Here is a 24,943-nt window from a genome sequence, read left to right on the forward strand (position 1 = left end):
TTGATTTGTCGCAGTAGTTTTTCCGTATTTCCAGTTAACATTTTCCCAATACTTTCTCAGATTCTTATTGAAAGATTTATTAATCTGGCTGGCCCCTTAGTGAAGATTTCGGTACCTCTGTAATCCGGCTTTAGCATAATCATCGCTTTATTGCCTGTGATGTCTTGACATCCAGTCAATCCATTCAGTTCTCCACAGCATTTCGAGACTTGTTTCGATGTCTCTTCATGCTCTAAATGCGGCCTGGCTGCTCTTAAATATATTGATCTCCTCATTTCGCGAGAGCTTCAAATTGATATACTTTGAGTATTACAAGGTTGCATAAATTTCTACCTTGAAAATGGATATAGTTTGAAAACTTGCCCCACTCTTTCCTCTTTCGTTACTACAAGCTATGAAACTTACATGTTCAACAATGTATCCAATGCTGTCAGTGTCATTATTCCCGCTTCCACTAGTCTCAAACCGTCTTTGCACTATTTTTGGTTCATTAATTTCTATTGACTTGTTTCCTATTTGACCATCAAACCAAAGATACATGTGATATGTGATGTCATCCCTCAATGCATTTCTGTAGGTGCGTCTATCCAGAATAAGTTCAACTTCCACCTATATTTTTATCCTTTCTAGTTGTTGCTTCCATCTAGGAGATTCTCAGAAGTGGTAATTCCTTTCTTGATCTTCGTGATGAATGCTAATTACTATGGTCAATTTGAATATACTCCTGTTCAGCCCGTCCTTTTTGGACGGGCTGCAAGTGTCCCTTGCGATTTTATTTGCTAATGTGCCTGGATCTTCGGCATAATTGTCACTCCAAACAGCTAGTAGAACAGACTTTGGCTAGAAGACAACTAAAGCCCCGAATGGAAAAAAGGTCGTCACAAAAGGACTATCAACGAAGAAATGAACAATATTTTAACCTATATCAGGTGCGTGAATATCGTCCGTAGCATTTATTTCCACTTTTCAGTTTGGCTTGCTATTTCAAGCCCATTTGTTTCAATATAGAATATATACCTACGCTTGCGCAGACATTGTGGTTGTCTCACTTGCTCCCACTGTGTGAAGACATTTTTTAATCCTGGCGATCCTGATCAGGATAATGAGATGAACTTATGAAATTATTGAATGGTCACCAGTTCTTGGTAAGTGTACAAAGTTTAAAATAAATCTGTCTGTTTAATTTTAGTCAAAATCGAGTCCAAAGGAGTCGGTTACCAACAAACATACAAGTGAAGCTAATAAAAGCGAGATAAAAAAAGAGAATAACTTTTCTAGATGGACTGAGTATAGTTAATTGGTAGGAAGAGCAACGATCAAATCAATTTGATCGTTCATTATTTATTGTAAATTTTTAAATGTGATAATTTCCATTACTCCTCAAAAGGTTACATTTTAAACGTCTCTTTTAGAAATGGGAATTTTCAATTCATGATTCAAATTGCATGAATGTTCTTCTAGTTTGAACTATATAAATCAACGGACATAAATCACATGACAACTTATAAAATCCTGATCCATTCGACACCAAACTCTTGTCTCTTGCTGGAAAACTTTAAAAAACCCAATACAAATCAATTTGGAGAGCATAAATGTTGCAATGATGAATCATGGGAGAAAATTCTATAAACCTATGAGAATGCAGTTCTTTCGAAGACTTTAAGGAAATAGACAAATCAGACGACGCCCTAGGAAGGAAAATATTGACAGACAGATTCGAATGAGAAAAACTGTTACTATATTGATAATCATTCAACAAAATGATTTATTTGCTGCATCTACTGGCAATGATTTTAAATATTTTAAACGCAGCTACATCCATTTAAAATATTCGTATGGACGATGTAAATATGTTGAAACCGTTTAAGATATTCTAGATGTTTTCGTACTTTCCCTAGTGACATCCAGTATGTCAATTTATGAATAGCGTTAGGCTGATGTTCAAATCTTTCAGTAAGAACGTCTGTGCAACAATATTTGTCCAACACACCTTTTATGCACCTTCATGGCGATCATCGGGAACAATCAACATTCTTCACAGATCAAACAAATTACCAAACCCCTTGAAAAGGCGATTGCCTGTCGAACAAGTCCTCCTTTCGTTTTCTCGATTCATTTAATAAGTAACTACATAATAATAGTTTCCCTGTGACCGAGAGTAAATAATTCTCAAATGGAATAACGTCTTATACTTCAATTTAGGCGAGCGGTACATTTTTGTTTCGTCGTTGGGAATTTCTAGAAGTAGAAATTGATGTATATGTGAAATTTCATTGCATACAGAACCCGCTTCAAATGTTATTATTTCTAGTTTTTCATTGGGGGGTAATCTGCCATTTGAGATAATTTTAAATTGACTTGATTCAATAAATTCAATGAATATGGAATTGTAACAATTAGAATTTAGCTAATATCTGACTAGTCATCATAGTAGTTATCAGTAAGGTAATTATTAGGAGTTTTTTACGGAAAGTAACTTAGGCCATAACCCTGTTGCCCTTTTCAACTACGCGGGATAGGTTATAGGTTATAGTTATGGTAGAAAAATCCAAAAATTGGCATTTCTAGATCATCCTTACCTTACTTGAATCTGCTTTCAGAAACAGGATGAAGTGAGACTAGTGGTGGCCACTTGATCTTCTCTCGTTTTCAGTGACTTCAAAAAAATATTAAATTTCAATAGAAAAATTCATAATAGGTTTCATGATATATATTTTCTACATTTCATATCGATGGAAGTTTCTTCAAATGAAAGAGTATACTTTTCGAATACTTTAGACAGTAGAATCAAGCGGGTTAGGGGAGGTTAGATCCGAAGTGAGTAGGTTTTTTCGACTCTGCACTATGACATATCTTTTCAAACTCAACCAAATGAGTTCACCTTGTCATAACCAATCAACTCATAAAGTGGGTGATCTCCAAAGTGATCTCCAAACTCTGAAAACCTGATTCGATCCGTAGCAGGACAGGAACAAAGCTCTGAAACAGAGGGGACGCGTACTGTCTTCATAAGATGATTCCCGCCTGTTGGGCAAATCAGTTCATCCCTGTTGGGCTAAGTTTAAAAAAATCTGTTCAAAATCTGTTTAAAATCTGTTTTTCCGTTAATCAGATGTCGCCACCACACGAACGACAACTTTCAGAAGTTGAGAAACTTGTGCGAGCTGAGGACTAACGGGGTCTTATCTTTTAACGTGTGATTCCTAATACGGTTGCAGAATTATCCCCGATTCAACCAGATAAATTCTCTCTAGAAAAATATCTGGTCGAGGCCGAAATCGAACCCACGATCGTCCGATCGTGAGTCGGGCGCACTACCACCGCGGCCAATTCCACAATTCAAATACTTCATATAACTCTTTTCTGTGTAGAATCAAGCAGCTTTGAAGTACCCTTAGCAGCAGGGCTGCAAATGTTTGGATATTTCAAATAAGGACTAATTTCAGCTCATGAAGCATTACAACTTATGATACACGTCTGAAGAGTTTATAACTGCCTTCGATCACGAATCAAAGAGGTAACAAGCAGTGTCAAAAGTGTATTTCACAATTATCCTCCTCATAGCTTGAATGCTTTTTCGGTAATGCAGCCATGACTGATGAAGATGTGTATTTGTTCAAGCTGGAACTCATGTAAGGTATAAATGATGAAAACCTTGGCTTCTGCAAGAACCTGACCTCTGCTTTTCTCAAATCAAGAAGGCTTGAGTTGGAAATTATGAAATTTATCATGTTGTGCAGGGTGATGTTTGTAGCTCCTTAGTTTATCGTAGTTGATATGTATGGAGGTTCATCATGTCGCAGGGCCTGTCACGATCCACCTAAAACCCCATCATTTTAATAAAACGTGGCTTCTAGGACATCGGTACCGATACAGACACGGTACCGATATTGCTTTGGGTTTTGAGGAGATACTGAGGGTCTGATGCACTCCTCCTGAAACATCAAGGTGAGACAACGTCCTTTCAGAGTTTCACGGTTCACTTTAAAACAAATAACGAAATATTGACTTCTAACTCTGCCCAAACCACTCTCTATCTTAATGATTCTTCATGAGGAACTTTGGTAAAATGAGTTTTCCCTACTCCCGACTCTTCGAATCATACCAAATCTTAGCTGTACAAATATAGTAGGCTGTAATTTTTGATTGTCTCCTCAGGACAAACGATTTTTGAACTCGATGATTAGTTTCTTCTCAGTTGTGAGAAATAGTAGCCTGTTGAGGTGCCACGCTCTTCGAACTGGTTCAGGATGTGACAACCAACCTCTGTTTGGGAAAATAATAGTAATGAACCATTTTCAACCACTCATTTTATTGAAACATCATTCTTTCCAAAGCGAATAATGTTTAAACTTTTTATAGCGGCGCAATCGAATCATTTCTTTGCCTTCTGTAATGCATACGTTTGTCAGTTTTATGTTTGTGTCGTGCCGCTCGACTAATCTTCCACCGCCTCCGCTTTCTCTGCACGTCCGGCCGCAGTTCATTGGAGCCGAGAGTGGAACAGGTGGCTCTGGAGAATATCCACTATCAGAGGAAGGGACCGTTTCTTATCCGACACGACCTTCGCGCTAATAAAGTGAGAATTAATCGAAAATGAGGATTACGATAGTGTTTCGTGTCTACCGGATCGGTTTTTTTGACGTTATCCGAAAAACGAACTCAATCTCGTTCGGGGTGAAGTAACTGGTTCCTTATGTCATGTTGGATGTCTGTCAGTCTGAGATTTCGAGAAAGACGCCCACATAATTTCTTTATGCATGAGTGGTTCACGAGCGGTCACTTTTTCCTCCCACAGGTATAATTTTAAGTAAGTTCTTTTAATTACTCATCTATACTTAATTTAACACGATTTGATTCAACATTTGACTGTGGATATTTTCAGCAGAGAACAGTTTTTTGGGAAAAATGATTTTTGACTTTCTACTTTTTCATCATTATGAACCTTTCCGGGAAAATCTTAATTTCACCTAAAACAAATTTCTCGAAAAACTTTTCTCTTGTGAAAATATCCCCATATGGAATTTTTATCGCTGGGATTTAATTAACTAACCGTATGAATGTGTATTTTTATAATTTCATCTAAACACGGTGTTGAAGATATGGTAAGACAATTGTCTTGTCCCGAAACTTCAAAGTACACCATTGCCTAGGGTCTTATACGATCTTCTTTCAGACGATAACCGATGCCATTGAGAATCTAAAAATTGGCATGGCACTGCAAAATTCCATATTGAGTATAAAAAGGTAACAATCTGTCGATGATCTGGATTCCTGGCTACACTGGGCTAGAAAGTAGTGGCAGTTGGTCCATTGCGACGGAAGGTGCTGGATAGGTTTCATCGCCTAAACAAAACATGTTCAACAACCAAGTTCGCTTGGTGAGCTGATGAAGAAAACTTCAGACTTGGAACTGTCGGGTAATCCAACGTGCTGTCTCTGTTTGTGAAACGTTGAAACCACTTATCACCTTTTTTTAAGGGCAAAACACAAGCACTACAGGAAAATCCTTAAAGAGCGGTGCCTGTGCGAAAGTAGGGATTCACGTTGGATATGAATCGCTTGAGATTAAATTCATTTGGAAAAACGTTCGTTTATTTCACATAAACGCCGCTCTCCAAATGAAGAAGTTCTTAAACAATGAAGTTCGAGGTATACTCAGTTGAACTTCTAAACTATGAGCAGCCACATTCCGTCGCGTTTTGATATGAACCGCTTGATATGATATGATATGAACCCTGGAGCTGCTGGATAGAATCCAGCAGCTCCAGGGTATGCTTAGTGGCGGAGCTCCATATATGTGAACAATACTCCAAAGACGGTCTGATTTGAGCTACATCAAGCATCAGAAGTTGCTAAGGTGTGTACAGTTTTCTGGTTCGGAACAGTGTTCCAAGTTTCTGAGAAGCAGCCTTTGCAATTCCAGCCATATGGTTGTGCCAAGACATATCGATATCCATTTTAATCCCTAACAAACTGATCAATGCAGGAAGCGAAATTGTCTGTTATTATATCCGGTTCGAAGACATTTATCTTTTTGGAGAAAACCGATGCCTGGGTTTTTGTGGAATTGAATTGAACCTATTAACTTTCACCCCAATTCGAAATCACCTCTAGATCCTCATCAAAATATGCAACTTCCTGCTGCCGGTGAAGATGTCATGCCCATCCGCAGCCGATGTCCTGGAATCCAAATGGAATGAGAAAACAAGTATGCTGTCGTCAGTAAATCAATATATTGGATTTTTTTCAATAAGTCGTTGATATACAATAAAAAGAGGGTTGGAGACAATATGGATCCCTGGGGAACACCAACATTGATGATAAAAGTATTCGAGAGATATCCATCGACGGCTACTTGCAGGAAACGTTTTTTCAAGAAGCTGGAGAGCCGTACACAAAAATGATCCGATAAGCCATATAATCGAAGTTTGGTCAGCAAAGCCTCATGCCACACATGGTCAAAGGCTTCAGAAATATCAAGCGCAACAACTCTTCACTCTCCATGCTCTTCAATTGCGTTTTTCCAAATACGGGTGACATAAGAAAGAAATTCGTCTGTTGATCTTTGTTTCCGAGAGCCATGTTGATGATCGCTTAAGCCATTCAAAAATTTAAGGATGTGGTGGCTTACGGCTTTCTCCATAATTTTTGATATCACTGATAACAAAGCGACTGCTCTATAATTATTTGGAAGATTTATCTTGCCCTTTTTGGGATTAGGCTGGACGCGAGCAATCTTCCAACACGAAGAAAAAATCCGTTTCTTGTAAGACAGGTTGAAAAGTCTGCAAAGTACTGGTGCGGTTCATTGGCGCAATTTTTCAGTACGATGATACTTCATCAGAATTAGACGCCTTGTTGATATTGAGCTGTTTCAAAATTCGCCTGACTAGACGTTCCATTGCCAAAAAGTAACTTCCGGCATTGTGTAAGTGGCGGAATTGTGGATTTTGTAGAGTTTTGATCAACAGTTTCAGCCACCGACCAGGTAAATCTAGACCCGTTAGGAATGACAAGCAATTCATTCCTAATTCTCTACTTGTGAAGTTCTTTTCTTTCATTTATTCTAAGTTTGCAGCTGTTGTGAGCATTACCAAACCTAGTTCGGTTTTCGGCAGTGGGTTTTTTCCGCCACTGCCGGTTGGCAAGATTTTTGGGGGCGACAGCTTGCCCGCAAACTTTGTCGAACGAAGGTTTGCCGTTAAAAGATCGTTTGATCAGAAAAGGAATATATGCATTTATAGATGCAAATAATAGCTGTGTCTTCAAAAGCATAAGTTGATGGATCATTAGAGCTGAAATTTCGGATATGGTCTCGAAGATCCTCCCACTCAGTAGATCTGTAATGCCAAACTTTGCGCAGCTTAGTTTGTTTCCCAACATTTATCGGTAATTCACTCAACACTGAAATGAGTATGTGGTCAGCAGATCTCAATGGAGACCTAACGGTGACACATACACTGTGCCGCCCTTAGTAGAGTCGTGATACTTGTTCTACATGAGAGGGCTCATTTGACGCGGGGCCCTAGGCTCTAAGAGTTAGTCGACCAACTCACTTTGAATCTATCTTAATAATTATCTAAGGTAACTCAAAAAATTTGTATTCCAACAGAAGGTAATTATACCTTCCAACTTCCCTAAACCCAAATTGGCTCCTTATTTCGATACTTGATCGCGTTTAACTTCTACCAATTTGTCGAGATTGCAACACGCCCCATAAAAACTCCAATAATATCCGATAACCATTCGGCACTTCCTCCATTCATGTATATCTAAAAAAAAGTCCACAACGGCCGTACGGCACGACAAAATGCTTATCGGAGACGGTCTGCGGGGAGCACGAAACGGTACGGTTTAGTTTCCTCAATCGTGACCCCCCCCCCCCTTCACCGACAATGTGCGCGTTGTATTTTTGTGTGTCGCGAGTAATCGTTGCATCTTTACGTGTTCGATTTGCAACTTTAGGTAAACCGGCCGCATTCCTCTGCGAGACCTATACGTGGTAGTGCAGAAATTCTTGGAAAGGACGTTGCTAATTCCGCTCATTTCGAAATGTTCTTTGACATCCACCATGTATATACGTATATGGTATTATTGGTATCGGGACAGTAACTACTCGCGTCTATCAAGCTTTGTCTCCAGGATTCATCAGAACCCAATCAAATCAATGAATATCTAAGAGACAGTCTCTTTAGCTGTAGATGAATTGCTCAAATGATTTTCAGTCAAGTAAAGTAAAGGAAAGTAACTGTCGCAGAGAGAAGAGTCAAGTGATGGAGATTTTGGACATAGGTCTAATCTGTTTCCTTCAAATGATATGGTCGAACAATTCACGGAGAGATAAGCAATAAAGAGTAAGATGAAGACCAATATTTGTGTTTATGTTTTCACTTGACGAGTTTCACTTTGGTCATATTCTAAAAATGTTCAAAAGCTTAGCAACCATAAATTCAGAAGGTAACTGAAGGCAATTACATCTTCCAATACGAAAGAGCCATCTATGGGATCGATTTAAATCTCATTTCGAAAATATCGAAGATAAACTAGGCTTTTCAAGGCAGTCCGTTACAAAAGCCAAGATTCGACATCGAATGCCAAATGGTATTCATCCTATTGTGCAACAGAGTGAAATCGCCATTAACGACACACAGGCTGTTGGGACTCAATATAGGTCTCATTAGTGATACGATGAACCACGAATGTATTAAAGGACAGTCTAAACAGTCTAATTTATCAAAAAAAATGGTACTTAGGGAAACTATTATAATGGTTCTTGTGTTGGATCACGAATCCTTTGTTTTTGGATTCTGGTGTCAACACGGAATGTGTTCACTGTCGACCAACTGTTTGAATAATGCTTTTGGGTAAATAAAAAGGAAATGAAAATATGTATGGAAAGTCAAAAACAAAACGAAAATTCACAAGCAAGCCAACGAATACCTACGAAAAGAAATACTCAAGACATTTGTGATCATCAGACAGTGAAACAAGCCTTCACCATTAAAAGATGGAACTAGATAATCTGGCGTAGAAAACAGCCTCTTCTGAAGATATCAACTCAGTTCGTGAAATTCGCATCGAGATTAGTATCGAAGTTCTGGTGATATTTTGGTGCTTATTTTGGAAGCCTTCATTCACTATAAGGACAAAAAGCTTGTTATATGAAAGCCGCAAAGAGGAAAATTAGAGAGTGTAAGGTTCTAATAGAAACACATTGAAGTTGTTTCAGTTGTTCATTAGTAAAAAATTCTGCCTGTAGGGATTATGGCAATAAATGACAAGGGTTTTCATAAAGTGACAGGTGAGTTTCTCTTGAAAAATCGTATATGACAAAGTGTGCGAATGAATAATGAAAACTTTGAGGGAACCGTAAAGACAGTCTCAAGAGTTGCAAGAGGAATGCCTGCAACAATCAATTTCGCTTTCCTCCAAACTCATTTCAACTTAATTTAAAAATGTGTGTAATCGAAGGAGTCATGGCAAAAAAATCCAGTTTCATAAACTAGTATCACCAAACCATTATTTGGATTGAAGATCTCTCAGTTCAATAACAAAATTTGTTCAAAACAAACGGAGCAAACTTCGAATATACCAATCGTGCATCCAAACTATACTTCCTTCCAGATAATCTGCAATGTCGTCTCGGACTTTACTACGAATATGTTCGACACAATTGGTTTGCAAACAATCCTGTGGTTATATATGTGGTATCTAGTCCAGTCGAACTAACCATGTCCTCAATGTTAAACGTCTTGTCCTGTGGCCGCGGTGTGTCCCACTCCCACGTGGGCATTGTGCCTTCGCCTTGCACTGCCGACCTCTAACCGGTTTCTGCCTTGTAGACGTCGCTCTGTCATGACCGTTGTTGCCAAATCGGATAAATTTTATGGTTACTGAAAATTTTGAAATCGTAAGTGAGAAATGAACTTCCCGAAAAATGTTTTCCATAATTAGGTATATAGTTTCCTGCTGTTTAAAGTTAAAGCAAATCGTCCTTTTCGTACCAGCACCGATCCCAGAGCTGCTCAGCGACTGTTCTGCAGTCCATTTGGTGGTTCATTTAACGACCATTTGAAGTATATTGCAAAATAGTCTTTTCGAAGGCTCACTCATCATAATTTACAAATAAAAATATTGTTGAATAGTTCCCAATCGTACCTCTCTCAATACGTGCCAGTATTGCTCAGCCTCTTTTTGAATCATGAGAAAGACCAGTTTACTTAATATTAATCAACCTTGCCTTTATCAGTAGGTCATGAAAATGAATTTGGAATATTGTCTTGACAGAAATTAGTAAATATTAACATATATACACCCCTGAAAGATAACAAAAATTAATCACATAAATCTACAAAAACCCTTAAAAAAATTGGTGCTGGTGCTGACTTAGATCGGGTGGGTTTATGAAATAAGGCATTCTATCAACTTAGAGTTGTCAGCAAACCTATTACTGGGAGCTATAATCCTTTTTCGCAACGAACATTGTCTCACAATAAGTCTGAGATCATACGGGAATGAGGATCTGACACAGATGAAACAATAAATCAGAAGTCATCGAAAGTAAAAGAAAAGCAGGTATATGAGACCAATAATAATGGTTTCTGAGTGAATACCTCAAAGCAATGAAGACATTTGAAATATATTCATGGAGAAGTCAATAGAAGGTTGAGAAAACCAAGTGTGAACTACACTTTGTCCTAGAACTAAAGATCTTCAAAACGACGTTCAGAGAGAATTGTCTGATGGCATGAAGTGATAATGATGAAAATAATGATAATAATAATAAGAAGTCGAGGAAATGATATGTATATATCAGTGGAAAAAAAAACATATCAAATAACGTAATAAACAAATAATATATGAATTGATAAGGTTAACGATTTGAAAACATTCATAATCCAAAATAGAGATGACTTTTCTGATAGAGGACGATATCAATACTATAGGGTCTTCCAATAGAAACTTCTCAACTTTGACAATTGATAATAGCCATCTTGTTGAATACATCTGTCATAACTGTTTTATCATTTTACGGTCGCCATAATCGTCCTACTGATATGACCATTGGCAATGTAGTGGATAAATTTGAATCCACTGGTTCAGTAAACGATCGAGCAACACTTGTTCGTCGATGGAACGCAAGATCTGACGAAAACATCACCGATGTTTGTGTGAGTGTGCAGGAGAATCTGAGGCAGTCGATTTCACGTCACTCACAAGAACTCGTCTTTTAGCAAACAACAACTTGGCGAATTTGCCTTGGGCCTGCACCCGTACGAAATTCATCTGAGGTGTGTTCGCTGGATGGGCTCTGGAGCAGTTGGCAACTGACCCTGATTTTCGTCGAAAAATCATTTTCAGTGATGAGGCTCATTTCTGGATGAATGAGTATATGAACAAAGGAATTTGTCGAATTTAGGACGATACCAATCCACATGAGATCTAAGAGCGTCCAATGCCTCCCGAAAATATCACTGTTTGGTGTGGATTTTGGGCTGGAGGCGTCATCTTTCCATATTTATTTGAAAACGACGTTGTCCAGGCCATCACGTCAACGACGAGCACTGTAGGTCGATGATTACCAGCTTCTGAATTGGATGATCTGGATACCAATGACATGTGTTGTCAACAGATCAGCGCATGCCACATTGGATATTCGTCACCAGCTATTTGGTGCCTTGTCATCTCACGTGAAGCTGATGTGAACTGGCCACCGAGATACCGCGATTTGACCCCGTTAGACTATCTCTTGCGGGATTTTCGCAGGTACATGCGAATAAGCTACAAACTACAGGGATCATCAAAGCCAACATAACCCATGCCATCGGTTACATTCAGCCTGATTTATGCGCCAGATTCACGGAAAATTAGACGTTTCCGATGCGCTCCCCCCAATGAAGCCGTGGCGGACATTTGAACGATGTTATATTCCACATATAATGGAATCAACAGGTCTTTCAAACTAATAAAAATTTCGGTATCTCACATAAACTTTGTTTTATTTAAATTTAAAGATATGAAGCGCTCAATGAAAGTCCCTATAAAAATTCTCCATGGCAAGTTGTATATTTGAAAATTTCAATGTGTATATCAGATAAAAAATTTATGTTTTCAACAGTTGATTATTTTTGATGAATTTTAGTTACTGAAGATTTTTTAGCGATTTCTTTGTTGGCAACACTGGCAGTCGAGCCCGCCACACACCGCCAACCCGACAAGATCGCTAATTCATTTACCTAATATTATTACGCTGTATTACTGAAAATTTATAACTTTTTGGTCTCCATTGTTCGGGGTTTATGTCTTGGTTCAGTTTGTTGAAGGCAAAAACAACAATGAGGCTCCTAACTACTGAAAAGTGATAATTTCAAAGAAGAATGTGCCAAGGTCATGAAAAAGTTATAAGTGATATTTTCTACTGTTGAGTCAAATTTCAAATCATTACCAAAAATAACAGGGAAATAAATACATGATATTAATATTGCATATTTCCCAAAAAATTATTCTAAAAAATCAAGGGACCTACTTATATTAGTAATTACAGAAAAAACATGAAGAAATAGTTGACATCTGACAAATATGGAGTTCGAAATCTCTGCTAAAATCTGTTTGGCAACTTCTAGGAAAGGCTAGTATTTCACGTTAAAAGATGAGACCTCGTTAATCTCGAGCTGCTCGAACGAACACAATTTTTCTATAAATTTGAATTACATCAACTGGCAGTTTGCTGATATATCAACAGCTCTGGTACTCAGTATTCTGAGTATCAGAGCTGTAGTACCACTACACAGTACCATAAAATTTCGACAATGTACCAGACGTAGTGGTAGAGATAACGGAACAAGCACAGAACTGGATGAACTGAGAAATGTGATTTTGGGATATTTTCATCTTGTGTGAATTACGGCGGAGTTGTCAAGAGCAGTTTTCATCAGCTAGAGCAAGTAAGAGAAACAAATAATAAGTAATGGCATATTCAAGTTATGTTTTTGAGTAATTGAAAGGTAATTATTATCAAGTTACTTATGAGGAACCTTCAGTCGTTAACGACCAAATTATTATAAAGATGTCTTACAAATACCTACAAATAATCTTTATGTTCAATAAAATGTATTTGGAATCGTTGGTGATTTATAGTTTTTATGAGTGGACCTACATGATCAAATTATCTGCAACAATCATCTTCATACCATAAATCTTGAATTCATAAAACAATCATTTCACATCACTTGATGTGTAATAAACATCAAACTTTATTATGCTTCAATCAGGAATAGAGTTGTATTTCGTATATATAAAAGGAAGTGAATTTTTTTTATAATTTTATAAAAAGGTTTTAAGCAAAATAATAATATGTTGAACCCAAAGGGGTACTTATTGTAATGTTCATGTTTATGTCTACTCAGAGTATTGTTTCATGAAGGTTTTTACTTTGATTCTACAAGATCTTCTTGTATATACTTGACAGGTATCACACTGATGATGGCGTGAAAGGTGAAAGCGCTTTGCAATCTATCAACAGTAAATTCGACTCTATTGCTGATTTATCAGTCAGGTATATGCAGCTTTAACAAATCTCACCTTTATAATTTTTGTCCAAAAGTTATAATATATTAATTCGGTATATTCTTAGTTTTTTTTCGCGAATGTGAAACGCCAAATCATCAAAGATATGAACCTGAATATGTATTTATCAAATCATTATTCATTAATCATTAGACTGTGATCTCCTAGTAATAAATTTAGGGTCAGCAAAAACGTCCTTGAATGAGAAATTTAATGGAATCAACGTTCCATTTTCAAATTATCGTAAATTGAGAAAACCTAAAATGCCTCTTGAGTAAATAATTCTCTCGGGACTTGAGAGATCGCGTGAACACATTTAATGCGCCGGGAGATTCAATCTGAGTGTTTTTCTTCTTTTTTGTTCCATTACTTTATCTTCTGTCCAACTAGAAATAGAAAATTCAATACTTCAAGGAAGTTACTTCATGAACTGAAAGGATTTTCATTAATCTGGAAGATACTTTGAGAGTGATTTTGAAAATTGTATTATTTCTCTTTATTTTTTGTTTCCATCTGTGTGTTTCTATTTTGATCTTCAGTTGTTTTTGTCCATATTGTCTGTGATTGCACTTCCTGCAAGAGTCTACTGGATTTTCTAATTTGAACGGTATGAAAAAATCACTTCATCAATACATTTGGCATGACTTCAATTATGTCCTGCACTACAATTGAGAATTCATATATTGCTTTGAAATATATTGAAGAACCTATTTAATACTTTGTTCTAGAGGCTTGTACAGATTTTGTTGAAACTAATTATTTTCAAAACAGTTTTACAATTGTTCTGTTTTGTGAGAAACTGTTTTTGGCAAAAAACTTTATTGCTGTCTATTTCTCCATTATTGAACAAAAAATGAAAGAAACTCCAAAGAAAGCAAGAATGAAAATAACTAGAACAAAAACTCTTGACATATATATGAGCATTGTAACGTATTTAGTTTTGAACCTTTCTCTTGTAAATGCAATACGTTATAATGGTGATTGAACGCGTGCCTCTCTGTCGAAAGATGGTTCACAAAAAACTACATCTATTGTTTTTCATTCTTTTGGAGAAAGTTATTCTCGTTTGGCCAAAATAAAATTTTGGGTAAGAATCACATGTCAACTTATATACTCCCGATCTATTCGACACTGGAGTTTTATCTTCATTGTTTTTAATGAATTTACTCAAATACTTATTTGTTCAGTAGGTTACGTTCACTTCTTTATTTTTTCAGAAAATGATCGATATTGCTTTAAGGACCACCAAAGTAGGTTAGAGTCACATATAGTTCAGCATCACTTTTTGAAACTAAGAACCTAGTTCAGAGCTTGTTTTTACTATTTTTAAAAAAATAATTGTAATAATAATATCCACCTCGTAACCGTTGTTGACAGCAATATGTTTGATGGAAATCAGTTCTCTGTTAGACATCGTACATCATCTCTACTGTAGTCCAACAACTGTTTGGTATCAAGCTTCAAAGGGTGAATGAGAGATCACACATAATGTTGATTACCTCAAAGCAAGCATCTCGTCTTCTTCTCATCTGTATCATTAACTCTAAATATCCATTGCGGTGCCTCAATTAATTTCTTGCCCTCCACGTTTGAGACACGCACGCCAGAAGTCCATAAATCTTCTTGCCATCCAGGTGTTCAATCTTTGTTTGACAAAGCCTAAAGCAATGCCAATGACAGGTTCTGACAATCTGTTAAGTCTTCCTATCGTGAAGAGTCGTTTTTGGCAATTTGCTACCAATTTAGACGTTACCAGGTAGAAGCCAAGAGCTTAAAATGCCGCTCGACTGTCCAAGATTATTTTTATTCCATTCTCTTCGCACACAATTCAATAGCGTAAATTTCCGCTTGAAATACAATCACATAAATTCCTCTGTCTTGGTTCTGCGACTGAAAACACCTACACCAGAACCGGAAGGTGTTTTTGATCCATCTGTGAACCAACAACTATCTGCTCTTAATATTTCCTTCTCCCGGGGGATCCAGTCCTCTCTACTTGGGCACAGTACTTTATAAGGCAGTTTTTAGTAGACAGTTAGAGGCATAAAGTCAGAGGTCATTTCCAGAATGCTGTGACATCCAGTGTCATCCAACAGTCTGTTGCACTCTCTATTAAATTGATTTGTGCAATTGGCAATGTGCACAAGTCTATATGGAGTTCATCTAGTCCCTCTCTCTTCAAAAAAATGTGGAGAGGAGGTAGACTTAGAAGGATCTCCATGACCGCTGACGGTGTGGTACTGATGGAACCACTGATGGCCAGACAAGCTTGTCTCTGTAAGCCAGATAGCTTCACCTGGGCCGATTTCTGTAAAGCCTTCGCCCACCAGGCAATTGCATCATGTTATAAAGTACTTTTTCTTGAGGTACTTTTCCTTTAGTTTGAATCTGAAATAATCTGTGCATAAACTACTCATCTTTGTAAAAGATTGTCAGCTCTTTTTAACACATCGAAATTTTATGGAAATTATGAAAGTTAAAAAAAATTCTACAAGCAAATCATCGCTGCACTACCCTATTGAGAAATATAGAAATCTGAGAATTTTGAAATCTATATGAACCTTTTTTCATCAGCAACTTTTTGAGGTCCAAACTGAACGGTGTTATCATTTTCTACTATTTTGTTAGATATTTCTTATGTACTACCTATATAGAATATGAAGAAAAAATATTGTGCCGTTTCTGAACTCAGACAAAATAATTTGCAGAAGTGGCGTTAAATTATATGATTGTCTCGCAAAAAAAAGAATCAATTACGAACAGGAAACCCCCGAGGATAGATTTTTATTGTCAAAACAAAACATTTAATTATGTTTTGTGCTCTGCAATGAAATTCGTTTTTGTATAAGCGTTTACGAGGAATTAATTACTGTCTTAATTGATTTTCTTGTAGCTTAGTTTAATTTGTCCCTTGGGGTCTGCGAATGCTCTCATGTTCTCTTTTCTTTTTCAGATAAAACGGATCTTTACATGTCTATGACTTCTTGAATTCAGGGTAAGTTTTTAATAGCGTTCCTCTCTCGCTTTTCTTTCGGTTTTCATCTGCTCGTTGGCTCGTTAATACGGATTACTTGCAATTCATTTTTCTAGTTTTATGTTACCTATTCACTTGTTAATTGGTAGTTTGTGTCTCTTTCTTTCCGGAGGCGGAGGGCAAGAAATTAATCAAGGATCCGCGATTGATATTCCGAGTTAATGATACAGATGAGAAGAAAACGAGATGCTTGATTATGCGTGATCTCTTATTCAATGCAAAAAATGATTTTATGTATTAACCACTTGATTTCGCTTCGAATATGAATCAACGTGTGGTTGATGATATTGATTTAAAAACATCATCTATGAAAATGATGTGATGCACTGTTTGGAAACTTTGGTGTAGTAATGAATATTACTGGAGTTTTATCCTAACATCAAACCGTTATTTTGTACATCGAGACACCTCGACACGTGTTTCGATCACCAAGTGATCATCTTGGTGATCGAAACACGTGTCGAGGTGTTGAAAGTAACGGTTTGTTGTTGGAATGAAACTCCAGTAGTATTTATGAAAATGATGTCGAATTCAAATTATATTGCTATTAATTCAAATTTAACAATTTGGGAGACGGGATATTTCATTTTCACCAGTGCCCAAGGTGTGAATACTAATTCAGAAGTGTACATTGGGCTCCTTAAAAATATATTTCTATTCTTACGCTAATACTACATGAAGATGAAATACATATTTGATTTAATTTTATTTTTCTGATTGATTCGGCTGTTACTTGATGAAGATCCATAGTAATTTCAAAAACTCTCCATAAACTTTATTTGAAAAATATATCACAACATGTTTCGCTAGCACAAAGCTTTTTCAAGTGATTTATATAAATCACTTTTTCAAGTTGACTATATCACTTTTTCAAGTGATTTATATAAATCACTTGAAAAAACTACTGTGCTAGCGAAACATGTGATATATTTTTAAATGAAGTTTGTTGAGATCAGACAGTGAGGTGTATTTTTTAAAAAGAAAATACATATTTCTCATCAATAATGAATGAGTAATATAAAATGTTCATCCTAGATTGTATGAATATTTTGAAAATTTTAAATAAGAATAGGCGATGAATTCATTTTTAATTAACAGGCTTAAATTAGCTTCACTTGCCTGTTTGTAACCGACACTTTAGACTCAATTTTGAATAACTTTAAACGGCCAGATTTATTTTAAACTTTGTACACTTATCAAGAATCGACGACAAAATATTAATTTCATAAGTTGATTTCTTTATCATTATCCTCTCAGTAATCTAAAATATATCACTCGCATATACCTTTCCTAAATTTTGGAAAATAGCTCATGTCGCCCCTATCCACAAATCAGGTGACAAATCAAATGTCAAAAACTGCAGATCCTTTAGTGAGCTATCTATATTTGGTGAACTTTTGGAAAAAATAAGTTTTGATCTTTTATTATATGAAACAAAAATGTTATCATTGAACAACAACATTGTTTTTCCCCAAAATATCCATAGAAACCAATTAAACTGTTTATTCTAAATGAATAAGAGAGAATATGGACAGTAGTATACAGATTAATGCGATATACACCGACTTCAGTAAAGCGTTCGATAGAGTAGATCACCCTAATCTGATGAACAAACTAACTGAAGTTAGTGGATCAATGTGGATCTGTTTAAAATCTGTTTTTCCGTTAACCAGCTGTCGCACCCCTACGAACAACAACCCTCAGAAGTCGAAACTTGTGCGAGCTAAGGATTAACGAGGTCTTACCTTTTAACGTGTGATTCCTAACGCGGGTTGGACGGTAGTGAAGATCGATCATTCAGACTAGGGCTTGAACCACCGACCAACACGGCAGTCAATTCGAGTGAGTGAACAAAGCACCCACGCCGAACCGCTTGGCTACCGACTGACTGATGAAGTCGATTATAAGAAATCGCAAACAAAAAGTTACAATAAATGAAGTTGACTCTAGAACTTTTCCTTGCCTTCTGGAGTACCTCAAGGCAGCCTCTTGGATCCCTTACTTGTCATCATGTATATTAACGATGTCATCAAATGTTTCAAAAGTTCCAAATTTCTAGTCTACGCAAATGGTCCTAAAATATTTCACAGGATAAGGGATCAAAGTGATTGCAGAGCCCTCCTGGTCGACTTGAATAAGTTTCCTGTGTTTTGTGATAAAAATGCACTTTTCCTCAATCTGGAAAAATGTCATCACATTAGCTTCAAGAATAATAATAATAATATCAGCAAACGTCTTTATTACTACAACCACACAAAAGAAATTACAATATAAAGTTTTGGGAAAGAAAGTTTTTGACTTTCTACTACTCCATCTTGATACAAAAAATGTGGGAATCTTCCAAAGAAAGGAAAGAAGTGATCAATTTGAAAATAAGTAACTCTATACACAAACTAGAAGAAAGCCCCCCTGAAATAGCTAGTTTCATATAAACATTGAATTACACGAAAGAAAAAATTCTTTCGAAACAAATACTTTTATATGAACATTGAACTATAAAATAAAATATAAAAAAAGTATTTGTTTCGAAAGAATTTTTTCTTTCGTGTAATTCACTGTTTATATGAAAGTAGCTGTTTCAGGGGGCCTTTCTTCCAGTTTACGTCTGAAAGTTGCTTCTTTGCATGATCTACACATCCATGTACAGAGTTACTTATTTTCAAATTGATTACTTTCTTCCTTTCTTTGGAAGATTCCCACATTTTTTTGTATCAAGATGGAGTAGTAGAAAGCCAAAAACTTTCTTTCCCAAAAATTAATCACTCCTTAAAATATAACCCCTTCAGTTCAATATTAAGTTCTAACTACATATATAAACTTATAGTAAAAGGCGAAATAACTACCAAATTGTTCTTCCACTTAACCTATAAAAGTCTCTGCATGGGTATTGAAGTAGCATGTCATTAACATAAGTAGGTATATGGATACATGAATCAAGATCAGTGACTGGCTATGATACAAAACTAGGCAAACTATTATTGGTCAGGAATATCATTGAATACTTAATCTATCTGGTAACTGAAGGAGCGTTTGAATAACCGGGTTTTGAAAATGGGAGGTGTTGAAGAACCTTTGAACCTGATGTTATTATGAACATCGGTTCGAAACGTTACTTTCCTATGCAGGTAAGAAGGGAGTAGTAGATCTAAATACGATCTAATACGATCGCAAAAAAAAATTAACTGAAAAAAAGGAAATTTTACTAGTAATTTTTGAGTTTCTGCTATTGTTTTTTGCACAACGGAAATGAAAACGAAATATTGAAAAATTATTTTGGTTGTTCTCGAGTTGTAATTCAATAGCAGGACATTTTCGAATTTATTGTAATTGTTGGAAAATGTCCTTATAAGACGAAACTGCAGTAACATCAGTTACAAATGAAAATGGTAAAAAGCTAAGTGGGTTTTATTCCTCATTTTTTCATGATCTTCTACCTGCATCCATCAATTTTTTGACCAGAATTCCTTTTCCAATTTCCAGTTTCCTCTAGCAAAATAGTCAATGAACTTTTGAAAAGTAACTATTTATCCCTCTTAACTCTTTTAATTTGGGTCTTTATTTCAGACTAAAAAATAAGAATGTTTTCAGTTTGTGTTTATCTAAATAATTTTTTTCGAAAAATCTTTTGAAATGTCATTTCACCTCAATTTTTGTGTACTGTGCCTCTATTACCTGTCAATCTAGGAAGAATAGCACTTAGGCATATATTTACAAGTTAGTTGAAAGAAAAGTGAATCTAAAACAACAAAACATCATTTTTCATCATCATCATCAATCATCATCATCTTCATCGTGGGAGCATAATGTGAATTAGAAAATTACCGTAAATGGCCAACAAAAAATCAAATATGAATAATCATCAGCAGCTGCCATTTCTTGGAAATGATCACGAGCGATAATTTATTTAACGTCACGAATAGGCGAGGCAAATATTAGCAATAAACCGAGCTAGAAAAATCGGTTGAACGTTTTATGAACAAACGAATGAAAAAATATTATTTTAATGAATCTACGAATAGGTATTCGTGCAAAAACAAATTAGCATCAATCAAGTGGAGGATAAGTGAAACAAAACGCTGCACATCAGTTAAAGTAATTTATATGCAGCTTTGTTTTTAATGAGAGATTGTGGAGATAATCGTACTCGAAATGAAATCCTTTAGGCTAACGATGTTACTTGCAATGGGAACGGCTCAGCAGAGCATATGCGCCATTAGCGTTTTGTTTGGCTCCCCACTTATTGGACGTCTAAAGGGAAACTCTGGGAAAAATTTCATATTTTGTATGGGATCAATGAAATAAAATTTTCAATGGAGAAAAACTGGAAGGCTGTTTATGATCCCTCAATGAGTTTATTTTGAACTACCTCAATAGTTCTTTTTGTTTGCTTCTGCTCTAACCCTAGGTATATAGGGTGGTCCAACAAATAAAGCTGAAATTAATAAATGGAGGTGTGTAGAAGAATTTCAAAGGACACCTCAATCAATGTTTCGAAGAGCTCCGACTTCAATATGAAATATACCTCACTCTCTTAGAGAAGCAGATATCACCTATCAGAAATCTTGTCCCTTATTCTACATATGGAACGTGTCACTTGAAAAGTCACATTTGCTTTTGATTCTCTTATTGAGGAAAAGTGACAATATACAACAATAGTTAGAAAAATACCGAATGATAAACACCAAAGTAGAATTTGGAACCTTCACACCAGAACAATAATACTTTCTTTCGACCCGCGTTTCTCTAACCAAGTAGTCATCATCAGGAGCTGACTAAGACTATCATCTCCTGATGATGCTTTGATAGCGAAACGTCAGAAAAAGTTTTTTTTATAGAACCAATTACCTATCAATAATTCAGCCGTGGTCAAAAATCGTCATTCTCTAGCAACTTCTCTAACATTCTCTAATAATGAATGAATGAATGAAAGTACAAAAAACTGATACATGAGGTCTATACCACCATATGTATGAAACATTTGTAGCATGTCCAAGAGATGGTTTGTATGTAAAATTAGTACCAATATAAAATAAAAAACCAACAGCAATACAATATATCAAAAAACAAGGCACCCAGAAGGAAGACAATTAATTATTTGTTGAACATTATTGCACACAGTTTCGATTTTGAAGTAGATTCGAACAATGTCATGTAATCAGAAATATATTCGTCTATACCAGTGGTTCCCAAACTATGGGTCGCTAACCACTGGTGGGTCGCGGGAGCAATTTGGGTGGGTCTCCGAAACAAATTAAAAACACTTAATACTTTTGAATTGTTTTTCCCACTTTGAATAAAGGCTAGAGGAGAGTATCAAGTTCTTTCGAACATAGCCTTAAAACTGCTGATGGGGTTTTCAACCACATATATATTTTTTAGATATACCAAAGTGGAGTGCATTCTCCATAGGCTTTGTGTGGAAGGTGACCGGCGTTTGAAGATTTCAACTTTCAAAACAGATATAGAATCTCTTGTAAATCGTGAGCATGAGCTCCATAAGTCACATTAATTACATACGCCTCAGTTTTTAATTTTTTGTAATTGTTTAATTTTAAGATTCTGAATTAAGAGTCTTTTTTCGTACTGTATTTTATCTTCAATTATATCATCTTTAACATTTTCTTTCAGAGGTGTATTCCTCAATATTGAATTTTCACGATAATAATAATAAAAATATCATTAGTAACAATAATTAAATTAAATATTATTTAATATGGGGGGCGCGAAAAAAATTCTACAATAAAGGTGGGTCACCAGGCAGAAAAGTTTGGGAAACGCTGATCTATACTGTTAAAGCATTCATCAATGAGGAATTTTTCACGTATTTTTTGAAGTGTGTATGGGATAAGTTTTTGACGGCAGTTGTTTATATTGAATCATAGAGAATTTTTAGAGGATTTCTTTCTGTTGATTGAACTTAGCAGGTCGTATGAGATCAGCGCCATGTGTATCATAGTTATAGAAGTTATAGAATTAGTTATGAGACTGCCCTTAATTTTATGAATTTTATGTACCTCCAGCAGTGATTGAAAAATAAAAATTGATGCAAACGTCATGTTTCCCATTTCCTTGAATAATGAATGGACTGACTACATGTGTCACAATATACCACGCAGATATCCCATAGACACAGCCTCAAAACTTCTTGAGTATTTTTCTGTAGTACCTGTGCTAAAATTATGACTTGCATTTTTGATTAGAGTTTATGAAAAAACGTAAAATGTAAAATGAAACAGTTTTCATAATTCTAGTTCATCTTAACGGATATTACGGGAATCCTCTCCAACTTAATAACTTTATGGTTTGTAGACCATGATCCTCGCCGCTATGAAGGCAAATGCGTAAAAACGTTCAAGCAAAAGGAAAAACAGCAGTTCATCATCAACTTAAATTGAGTTTGTAAATGCTTCTAATCTGTTATCCTCGTGCATTGTTCTTGTTTAATTTTTCTTTCGGTTTTCTTCGCTTCGAGTGATTTAATGATTCCCGTTTTTGATGAGTTTATAGCTTTTTCCATTCATATGGATGTGTAATCGCGTAAATTTTCTATATCCTGTTGAGAAGGAGAGTTTGTTATTTGATTCCTTTGGTGACCATTTCATGAAATTTAGTTTTAAAATTGAAATTAATTTTTTAATGTGTAATCGTTATTTTTCCATTCAATATTATCTTATAAGACAGTTTACATGGTCTATTTTATTAAATCAACCGTAGCCATTAAACGACTTAATAATATATTGATCAATTCCAAAATTTAAAAACTGAAAATAACATGTGTCATCAATAAAAATATTCAATATTATTTCCATCAATATTATTGTTTTGTTACACGTTCAATATATTGCCCAAAATCGATGTTGCTTCAACAGTATTGGATATGTAAGGTACCTGGGAAAACCCATCTTATTCGCTCTTTAGTTACTTTCAACAGATCGTCAGGCAAAAAATATATAGTTGAAGGGAGTGGTCAATGCTTCAATTACGTCTTATCGGTGAAGTCAACTTGTCAAGTATTCTTAAAAGAGTGTTCTAAAGAAATGAAATTGTCCAAGAAAGTATAAAATTAATATTCCCTTAAAATTAACTTGAAAGAAAATGACTATATGTGATGTTACTTTTTCATATTTTGCCGTTTCTTTAGTGTTGTCTGAAACTATATTTACTCGCACTCATTTGTGATTTTTTTGCGAGTTGGAGAGTCATCCAGTTTTTTTTGTCAGAAAAAACTAAGAATTTTCATATATTTTCATAGATATTCTCAAAGTAGGTATTATTAAAAATTGGGTCATTTCTATTTTCAGAGCCATGCAAAATTGAACTGTTATTGAATTGGTTCCATTTCTATTTCGGTTTCATTTCTATTCATGAAAAATATTTCAAACACTTCATTCATTAGTTTCATTAAGCTAATATTATTATAAGAGTTTTATTACTTAGTTCGGACTTCCATGATTCTACTATGATTCGAAATCTAGAAGTATATGCCTTCGCGGAAGATGGTTGTGGATACTAACAATCGAAACGTCGTGAAGTAACTTGGTTTGTATCCTTTTTAAATTTATTTTTTTATTTTACATTTTTTTATGTACTTTCCAGAGTTGTGATGATTAAGCCAAGACTGAGACATACATATATAATATATGGTTGTTAGAAGTATCCGGGGTTATGATCATTCAAATTCATGTTAAAATTTTGATGTTCGCTTTATCAATGAATGTTTTTTAAAAACAGTAACAGTTGTCTTATCTCTCAAAAATGCCATCAATAAATAAGAGGTGAATATTTTTTTCATGAAAAAATCCACTCCTGTGGTTTTTCTTAATTTTGAACCTTCCCATTCTGCAACTTCTTTCTTTTTCTTCTCTTTTCCTCTGAACATATGGAGTTTCTACGAGGTGGCAACCACTCATAAAAAAATAGGTACATTCATGCTCATATATCGTAATTGATATACATTTTCAACTGTAACGAACGGTCACGAACTAGGTTATATAAATTCAATGGATATATCCAATTTAGAACCGTGACTCCCATAACTTCAAATCTGTTTGGTCTATTTCCTTACATGATTTACATCATATCTGAGCAATTCTACTCAATGAGTACATATAGGTAATATATAAACAGTTTTATCTTTCTCTTGAAGATTATCACTTGGTGTTAATCAAAACACGTGTCGAGGTGTTAAAATAACGATTTGGTGTTGGGAAAAAACTCCAGTAATATTCATTATTATTATTATTATTATTATTATTATCACCCTACTAATCATATTATTTCCGATAAAACTCGATTTGCCACCCCTTTTGCGGCATCCGCGGCCTATCATATCTCTAGTCA

General features: G+C 35.5%; 1 protein-coding gene across 1 annotated transcript in view; it reads left to right on the forward strand.

Annotated features, from left to right (window-relative positions):
* The first annotated feature begins 16,531 nt into the window (after nucleotides 1–16,531).
* Nucleotides 16,532–24,943, forward strand: part of LOC111512406 (LIM domain only protein 3) — a 158,985-nt gene continuing 150,573 nt past the window's right edge. Inside the window, exon 1 of the mRNA XM_074184563.1 lies at nucleotides 16,532–16,564. The gene's annotated coding sequence lies outside the window, so the exon portion shown is untranslated. The remainder of the gene's footprint in view (nucleotides 16,565–24,943) is intronic.

This window comes from Leptinotarsa decemlineata, unplaced genomic scaffold (assembly GCF_025532065.1).
Source record: "Leptinotarsa decemlineata unplaced genomic scaffold, Ldec_3_MD MMD2_tig00026354_RagTag_RagTag, whole genome shotgun sequence".
Lineage (NCBI taxonomy): Eukaryota > Metazoa > Arthropoda > Insecta > Coleoptera > Chrysomelidae > Leptinotarsa > Leptinotarsa decemlineata.